The sequence below is a fragment of the Vanacampus margaritifer genome, chromosome 18 (genome assembly GCF_051991255.1).
Source record: "Vanacampus margaritifer isolate UIUO_Vmar chromosome 18, RoL_Vmar_1.0, whole genome shotgun sequence".
NCBI classification, from domain to species: Eukaryota; Metazoa; Chordata; class Actinopteri; order Syngnathiformes; family Syngnathidae; genus Vanacampus; species Vanacampus margaritifer.
Window position 1 is genome coordinate 3,351,136 of NC_135449.1, and position 9,168 is coordinate 3,360,303.

The window sequence follows — 9,168 nt, forward strand, 5'->3', positions numbered from 1 at the left end:
TCCTTCACAGCACAGTGGTCACCTCATTGGACAGCCGCACACTCAGCGGCGGCGAGGTCTATAAAAGCACTTTGCCATTCCTCGGGGAGGACGCTTGAGCAAACGCGAAGCGACGCCTCCGTTTTTGGACTAAAAAAAGACGTAAAGCGGGGGGGGGAAAGAAACGATGTTTGTCTGACACAGTTAAGTGAAATTGGTCGATTGTCTCGGCAGGGGCGCGACTCGGGTGATGCTTGATCGCTCCGAAATGAATCCAAAAGATCGGCGGAGAACTCGGCGGCCGTGACGGCTCCAAACTGTTCGACCAATCTGTGTGTGTCAGAGTCATTCCTTTGCAAATTATCTATCGATCAGCACGCTGATTAGATGGTTGCCAGGAAGCACAATGAATTGCACAAACATCACTAATCAAAATTCAGCAATTTTTCTGAAACTGTCCACTTTTGTCAAGGTGGAAAACAAATATACAGTAAACCCAAACTTTTGGGAACAAATCCTTGGTTTGGTTCTTCGCACACATAAAGCCCCTGTTAACGATGTGTTTACAGCACAGCGCGGCTGCGACTGCGGGGGGCAGGCAACTGTTACACACGTCATGTGATTGATTACTGTTGATTTTGTCGCAAATGCTCCTGTGCGTGCACCAATTAGAGTATTACCGATTTAGCTGTCTCGGTGTTAACTTGTGAGAGTGTTTTGGGTCCTTGTGATGTTGTCGGTTGCTATACAGTTGCTATGGTCCTGTATTTGTCAGCATTATTTTGTCATGTAAGCCTTTATTCTGTCACATAGAATTGATCATGGTTGGCGTTGCTCAGGGTTGCTCAGTTGACGGTATGTCGAAATTTCTTGATCAAGGTTTCTTGGTCAAGTCAATGTTTCTTCGTCAAGTTAAGGTTTCTTTGTCAAGCCAGTTTTCTTCGTCAAGTCAAGTTTTGTTTGTCAAGTAAAAGTTTTCTTGGTCAAGTGAAGGATTCTTCATCAAGCCAAAGAGTTCTTTGTCAAGTCAAGTTTTCTTCGTCAAGTCAAAAATTTTCTTGGTCAGGTCAAGGTTTCGTCGGTAAGTCAAGGTTTATTCATCAACTCGAGGTTTCTTCGTCAAGCCAGTTTTCTTCGTCAAGTCAAGTTTAGTTCGTCAAGTCAAAGTTTTCTTCATCAAGTCAAGTTTAGTTCGTCAAGTCAAGTTTTGTTCGTCAAGTCAAAGTTTTCTTGGTCGAGTGAAGGATTCTTCATCAAGTCAAAGATTTCTTTGACAAGTCAAGTTTTCTTCGCCAAGTCAAAGTTTTCTTGGTCAGGTCAAGGTTTCTTTGTCAAGTCAAAGCTTTCTTTGTCAAGCTAAGGTTTCTTTGGCAAATCAAAGTTTATTCATCAACTCAAGGTTTCTTCGTCAAGCCAGTTTTCTTTGTCAAGGTTTCTTTGTCAAGTCAATTTTTGTTCGTCAAGCCAAAGTTTTCTTTTTCAAGGTTTCTTCATCAACTCAAAGATTTCTTTGTCAAGTCAAGTTTTCTTCGTCAAGTCAAAATTTTCTTGGTCAGGTCAAGGTTTCGTCGGTAAGTCAAGGTTTATTCATCAACTCGAGGTTTCTTCGTCAAGCCAGTTTTCTTTGTCAAGTCAAGGTTTCTTCGTCAAGCCAGTTTTCTTTGTCAAGTCAAGGTTTCTTCGTCAAGTCAAGTTTTGTTCGTCAAGTCAAAGTTTTCTTGGTCGAGTGAAGGATTCTTCATCAAGTCAAAGATTTCTTTGACATGTCAAGTTTTCTTCGCCAAGTCAAAGTTTTCTTGGTCAAGGTCAAGGTTTCTTCATCAAGCCAAAGATTTCTTTGTCAAGTCAAGTTTTCTTCGTCAATTCAAAGTTTTCTTGGTCAGGTCAAGGTTTCGTCGGTAAGTCAAGGTTTATTCATCAACTCGAGGTTTCTTCGTCAAGCCAGTTTTCTTCGTCAAGTCAAGTTTAGTTCGTCAAGTCAAGTTTTGTTCGTCAAGTCAAAGTTTTCTTGGTCGAGTGAAGGATTCTTCATCAAGTCAAAGATTTATTTGACAAGTCAAGTTTTCTTCGCCAAGTCAAAGTTTTCTTCGTCAGGTCAAGGTTTCTTCATCAAGCCAAAGATTTCTTGGTCAAGTCAAGTTTTCTTCGTCAAGTCAAAATTTTCTTGGTCAGGTCAAGGTTTCGTCGGTAAGTCAAGGTTTATTCATCAACTCGAGGTTTCTTCGTCAAGCCAGTTTTCTTCGTCAAGTCAAGTTTAGTTCGTCAAGTCAAAGTTTTCTTCATCAAGTCAAGTTTAGTTCGTCAAGTCAAGTTTTGTTCGTCAAGTCAAAGTTTTCTTGGTCGAGTGAAGGATTCTTCATCAAGCCAAAGATTTCTTTGTCAAGTCAAATTTTCTTCGTCAATTCAAAGTTTTCTTGGTCAGGTCAAGGTTTCTTCGTCAAGTCAAAGCTTTGTTTGTCAAGCCGAGGTTTCTTTGGCAAGTCAAAGTTTATTCATCAACTCAAGGTTTCTTCGTCAAGCCAGTTTTCTTTGTCAAGGTTTCTTTGTCAAGTCAAGTTTTGATCGTCAAGCCAAAGTTTTCTTTTTCAAGGTTTCTTCATCAACTCAAAGTTTTTTTGGTCAAGTCGAGGTTTCTTTATCAAGTTCTTTCTTCGAGGCCATCTGCATCCAGCCATGCACTCTGTGGTTACTTTGAATTAATGTGCTCTACATTCAGATCTGATTTCTGTTGTTACTTTGTGTTTTTGGATATAAAGACTTTTTAGCTTCTGTGTTTTGTCTGCTTTTGGGTCCAAATTCCGCACCTCATGAGATATACAGGTTTGTGGAGGATTTTCGGGTGGATGAGGTGTAGTCGGAACAATACATGAACACAATGGGGAAAAAGGTTGACGTAGCAAAAATGACATCAAATTCTCCAGTGTGCAATGAAAGGGGCAGATGGAGTTACAGGTGAGGACAAAACCTCAGAGGGTGTTCTCAGGTCCTCCACTTACTGACGTGCGTATTGTCACGTTAATAACAGTCTCTGGTCCATTTAGTGTAACGGAGAAGACCGCTGACTGTCAATTTGCACCTCTTCTGAAGTCGACGGTGACACATGGGCTCAATGAGGAGGCTCTTTGCTGTAACGAGAGAACTGGTCTCCTCGGTTGGATAACGTTGAGACTGCAGAGCTTTCATCTTTAATGGTGGAAGATGAGATGAACTTGGGCTAAATGTTACATACGTTTTACCACCCGGGTCTCTTCCATTGAGCAGAAGAAAGTTTTGCTCATTTGGAAAGGTTGATGTTTGTAATTTATGGAGGTTAATGAATTCCAAATAAATAAATAAATGAATCAATTATGCTACTTTCACAATTTTAGGATTTTTTTAAAAAAAAAATAAAAATAAAATAAATTAAATACAACAGCACAACAAGTTCTGGTGAGTGTCAATCATTTCTCTATAGTTCCCACGACTAAAAAGAGGGGCAAACTTTTCAACGTTTCACACGGCCTCAGTCTATTTCTCACCTCTCTGTCCACACGCCCACAGTTGAGAGCTGTTGAAGAGGGACGGCGACAAAAAAAAAGCTTCAACTCACACAGTGAGTGAAATCCTACAAGGTCACTACAAAACAACCACAGCACGTAACTGAGCCAGGAATTCAGCGGCAAGTTCAGGTGAGCCTCGTCCATGTAAACAGTAGTGGCAATTAATTTAAATCCAGTCGATCTCTGGGGAACAATGGCGCACGTGTTTGGCTTTTTGGAACTGTAGAGACCAATACAGGGCCAATAAACACCTTGCTGTGGCATCGGATGCAGTAAATTAGTGTAAAGCCTTAGACGAGAATAAAACTGACGCGACGATGCTGCTATCCGCTTTCAAAGGTCACTCAAAGAGCGATGCTACATGCAGCAGAAGCAGAGGTTTTTCCTGTGTACAAAATTCAGAGGCGGCCACCTACGCCTAATTTGTTTGCCACCTCCAGTCTGAGCCGCCGGTATTGCGCAACACAGCGCTCCAGCCGTGTCGATTGAGCTGGGCAGGAACGCATTTTAACTGCAGTTGCAGTGTTGCGCCATTAGGGAGGCGCTGTATTAACAACGGTGCACCGGAAAGACCTGAAGCAGCAACCGAAGAAGAAACAGCTTTCCTTTTTTTTTCCTTTTTAAATTTTTTTTTATTTTTTTTAGTTAATGTACCGAAGAAGAAACAGATTATGCAGCAACCGTTGCACACGCCCCTTTTTCTGGTGGCGCTGAACTATATTTACAATTTAATATGTGCTAGTGGATGATTTTTTTTTATGATTGTAGTTTTTTTTTTTTTAAATGGCAAAAATTCATGCCAACTTGGTATTCATATAATTTCTCATTTCTAGTCCCCTGATCGTAAAATGGTTGCAGGAGGGCGGCCCATAATGTTAGTTTGAGCCAGGAAAAACCCTGCAACAATTATGTAATCATTTACAATGAGAAAATTGACACGAACCTGCGTTTTTTTCCCCCCATGACACTTTAATGTATAAAATTTTTATCAGGTTTACGAGATAATTTGGGTTAAAAAATGGCCGGGGTTCTCCTTTTCAAGCTATTTTAGTTTTCATTAAAATTCAAAATGTAAATAAGCTTTACTCCAATTGGATAGATGTTATTCAGCAAGAGAGTTAGAGCCAGCCTACACAAAATAATTCATTTTCACACACATTGCTCTTGTTTCCTCCTTTTTCTATGACAGTGTTCAATATAAATGGCCCAAATTTATAAGGATTATTATTATTATTATCTAGGTCAATTTTCCTAGTAATTTTCCACCTTTTGGTAGCATCAGAGCGGTAACAGAGGCTCTTGTGAAGCCCCTTTTAGGCTGCTTTTAAAAGCAGTTGTATCGCCTTATTTTGGTGATAAACAGCTCCGACAGTGAAGTAGTAACAGAGTCCTGCCAAAGGCAGAATGGAGATTGTGTGTAAGGATATTCTTTAATGATATAGCCTAAAGCTGAAAAACAGACACTCAGTTCTTTCTCTGTGTTGTTTTGTGAATAATATTTCATAAAGCAGGTGCCATCTTCATCTTGTGGGTAACTCTTTGACTGCCAAAAACGTTAAATAACGTTTCGTAAAATCCTATGGCGGAGTGCCAAAGACGTTAAAATACGTTTTTTTTCAAAACAGGTGAAACTAACCATTTTCTATTGTTGATTACTCAAAAACGGAATAAGGTAGAAACAAACTTTTTTTTTCTGATGGAAGATGAGAGTCCAATCTTGTTTTGGCAGCATGTGTGTTTCCATAGTCCAAACACATAATTTTCTATGGACCTTGAAAGATCAGTCAAAATGCTTAAAATCGGCTGGCACCCACGGCATCCCTTTTCTGAAAACGTCTGGCAGTCAAAGAGTTAATAGCAAACACGCTTTTGTCAATATCTTGGACTGTGAAATGTTTTCATTTTATTATATCTCTGTGTAAAAGAGGCTGAAGTATCTTTTTTTTTTTTTTTTTTCCCAGGAGAGCTCAGTATTGTTCATTCGATTTGACATCATCATTGCTCTCCTTTTTTTTTTTTTTTTTAAAAACAAACAAATAAATTAAAAAAATTTAATAAATGTTTTTTTTGTTTTTTTTTAAATATATATACATATATATATACATATACACACATATATATATATATATATATATATACATTTTTTTTTTTGTACGTGTATGTGCGTGTGTGTGTGTGTGTGCGTGCTTGCGTGCGAGCGTGTGTGTATTCATCAGTTCACCTAAAGCCCATTAAAAAAAAATCCCATACTAATAATATAATATAACAATAAATTGCCAAATGCAGAAACATCAATGTAAGTTATCACAATGTAGTGGCTCTCGCTAACAGACAGAATTAAGTAACCGGAATTAGGTTAAAAAAAATTCTATATACGTAGACCATGTTTCTATAAATTTTGATATTTGGTTTTTATTTGAGGCTGAAGTATCTGTCCCAAGAGGGAACGACCGGGAGATCACCTGTAGTTTACGATAACACAAATCCTGCATGTTCTCTGTGCAGCATCTCATCGCAGTCTCATGAATGGCTTCTTACGGCTTCGTCCAAAAAAGCCTCAAGCTGAAAGAGAAAGTGGCATTCTACCATATGCTTGCACAAAACCGCCATATGTCCCACTAGTTAATTCATGTTCGATCTAAAGGGCCGGAGTTTCGTAATTATTATTATTATTTTTTTTTTATCTCAGCATACTAGCAACACGTTTTGCATTTTTTTTTTCTTCTTCAGCTGTGGGCGCTGCGTGGCACTTAAAGTCATGTGATTCTGTTAAGTGGAGGACCTGTTGTTCTGACTTCACAGATTCATCTGTGTTACTGTTGGAAGTGAGAAGAAAAAAGCTTTTAAAAAAAAAAAACGGACGTATAAATATTGAGAGATGCCGTCAGGGGGGTAATAAAGGGTCAGCTGCTGGGAAATTTGGGATAAAATTAGGACTTCGCTTCAGTGGAACGGACAGATGGAAGATGGGCTCCCCGGGAGTCAAGACCTGCTACAAATAGATGAACGTTTGAACACCCACACTGACAAGTCTGTGAAATTACACACTACTCTTCCAAAAAAAAACTAATGAACACAGTGGTAAGGAAAATCTGTATAAAGAGGTGTGGTGTACAGTTGCAAATGAATTGTGATCAAGTTCTATATGTCAGAATGCGATCTGGTTCTTGTTGATGCGGGATTAATTTAGAAATGCACGACAACTGTCCGAGCACAACGTGGATGAGCATTCAAGGTCGGGATCAGGCGACAGAGGCAAGCCAATTGTCCCCACGCTGACATTTCGAGAGGGTCATTTGCGAGAAATGCGGGGGAAATTTACAACCGATAAAATGTGCACGTAAGATAAAATGTCAAACGGAATATTTAAACGCGCGCCCATCTGAAAATGTCTCGCTGAGGGTCTGCTACAGTGCGTGACAGGGTTAGCGTAGAGAAGCGTGGCTACGGGACACTGGATCCGGAGCCAAGTCATGTAAACACCTGCAGGGTATCAGTGATAGGTGCATGGCGCCACCCCCCCCCCCCCCCCGCCCCCCCCTGCAGCGCAACATATTAGCACATTAGGTAATGATACTCGTGTATAGCCATTTTATACCATGTCATTAAAAACCCTTTATTTTCATCATGAATTGCTTTCTCTTACCTACCATCATTCTGCATTGCGGTGAGTTTTGCCCAGAGCGACTGAGGCGTAAATCACAATTGTTCAACTCGCAGTAAGTGGTAAACATCCAGCCTCTGATAATTGTATTGGATCGTACAGAAGGTTTTATGTTACCGCTTCCAATCCTCACGAGTCACAACAAAGAACACAGAAAAACATATCATGAGTTTTCTAACTCTTTGACTGCCAGACGTTTTCAGAAAAGGGATGCCGTGGGTGCCAGCCGATTTTAAGCATTTTTGACTGATCTTTCAAGGTCCACAGAAAATTATGTGTTTGGACTATGGAAACACACATGCTACCAAATGAACGATTGGACTCTCATCTTCCATCAGAAAAAAAAAGTTTGTTTCTACCTTATTCCGTTTTTCAGTAATCAACAATAGAAAATGGTTAGTTTCACCTCTGTTTTGAAAAAAAACGTATTTTAACGTCTTTGGCACTCCTCCATAGGATTTTACTAAACGTTATTTAACGTTTTTGGCAGTTAAAGAGCTAAGTGTTGCAGAAGAGCCTGTTATTGAGAAAATTCAGCAGACTTTCTTATAAAAAAAAAAAAAATACATATCACATCCTGTATATTGTTGCTTTGAACTGAAAAACCCCCCCCAAAAAAAACTAATTGAATGCCAATACCATTCTTCTGAGACATGACAAAGCATTTCTTGTATGAGGTGAGTTGTTCTCCAAAGGCGGATTTGATTCAACATCCAACAAAATGTATCTTGACTACTTCCTGGGTTTTGTTGAAGATTTAATCAACAAGCAGCTGGGCTGAAGAACAAGAGGCCCCCTTTACAACTTGCTCTGCCAGTGTGAGTACAACCGTATCACATTCCTAATCCATGCTGACAAGAAGGAAAGTCGCAAAAAAAAAAAAAATGAAATAAACAGCAACGGCACCAAAGTCGCTAAAATAACTAACAGACGTGGAACTCTGAGAGGAGTGCAACTGGGATTGTTGGTTAACTCATTTGCCCCGAAAAAAATGTATAAATACGTTCTATATTAAAAGTGTCCCAAAGACGTATTTATATGTTTTTATTTTTTATTTTTATTTTTTTAAATGCTAGAGGATACAGAAGGCTTTGATGCAGCCTCCGAACTGCAGAGAACGGGTGAAGAAATGTTTTGAAATATGTGAACACAATGTTAAAAATCAAACTGACATTTTCTATAATGTTTGCATTATTTTTTTCGTACAAACATATTTCATCAATTGCTCAAATGCACGTTGTCCAACCTAGTGGGCGTGTCACCAACTCCTTGAAAAATCCATGTTAAAAAAAAAAAAAATGAAGGTGATTATTTTTTTTTCATGCCTAAAGAATAATAAAAACAGTTCAGAAAAAAATCCTGATGTAGATTTTAGCGTAATTTGTGCATGAAAGGGTTAAAATAAGACTCGAAAAGATAGAACCACCCCAGATGGGACTCGAACCCACAATCCCTGGCTTAGGAGGCCAGTGCCTTATCCATTAGGCCACTGGGGCATACATTCCACTTGGAGTTATGGAAGCTGACCAACAGCAACTCTCTCCCAATTGGTCCGAAAATAGTCCAAATGTGTTATACCTGTAGCCATGGTAGCGACAGTGATTCCCACTTAGGCATCTCCGTAGGAGGCAAAACCTTCTCATTGGGACACAGACATGCATATGCGTGCCGCCACCTGTGAACATGGCACACTTACATAACAAGGTCCGGACTACGGACTGTTCTCCACGCTTTCAGCGCCAACAGCATACGAGCGGGCCCCTACCGTCGGCGAAGAGCTGAACAATACCTGTTGCCGACACAAACTGAGAGGAGCTTTCAAGGGTCTCTTTGAGCTCTCGTCGGGTGATGTCCTTGGCCCAAAACACAACGGCCGGGTGATGCAAGTCCGAAATCAGCAGCAGAGAAAGTAAAGTGGAAGGGGAGGGGAGGGGAGGGGAGGGGTGGGGGGGGGGTGAGGTTTCCTACACTGATGAATCATTAGTG

General features: G+C 40.0%; 1 non-coding gene across 1 annotated transcript; it reads right to left on the reverse strand.

The window, feature by feature from the left end:
- Positions 1-8,605: 8,605 nt before the first annotated feature.
- Positions 8,606-8,678, reverse strand: trnar-ccu (transfer RNA arginine (anticodon CCU)). The gene has a single exon. It is a non-coding gene; the product is annotated as a tRNA-Arg (tRNA).
- Positions 8,679-9,168: the final 490 nt, after the last annotated feature.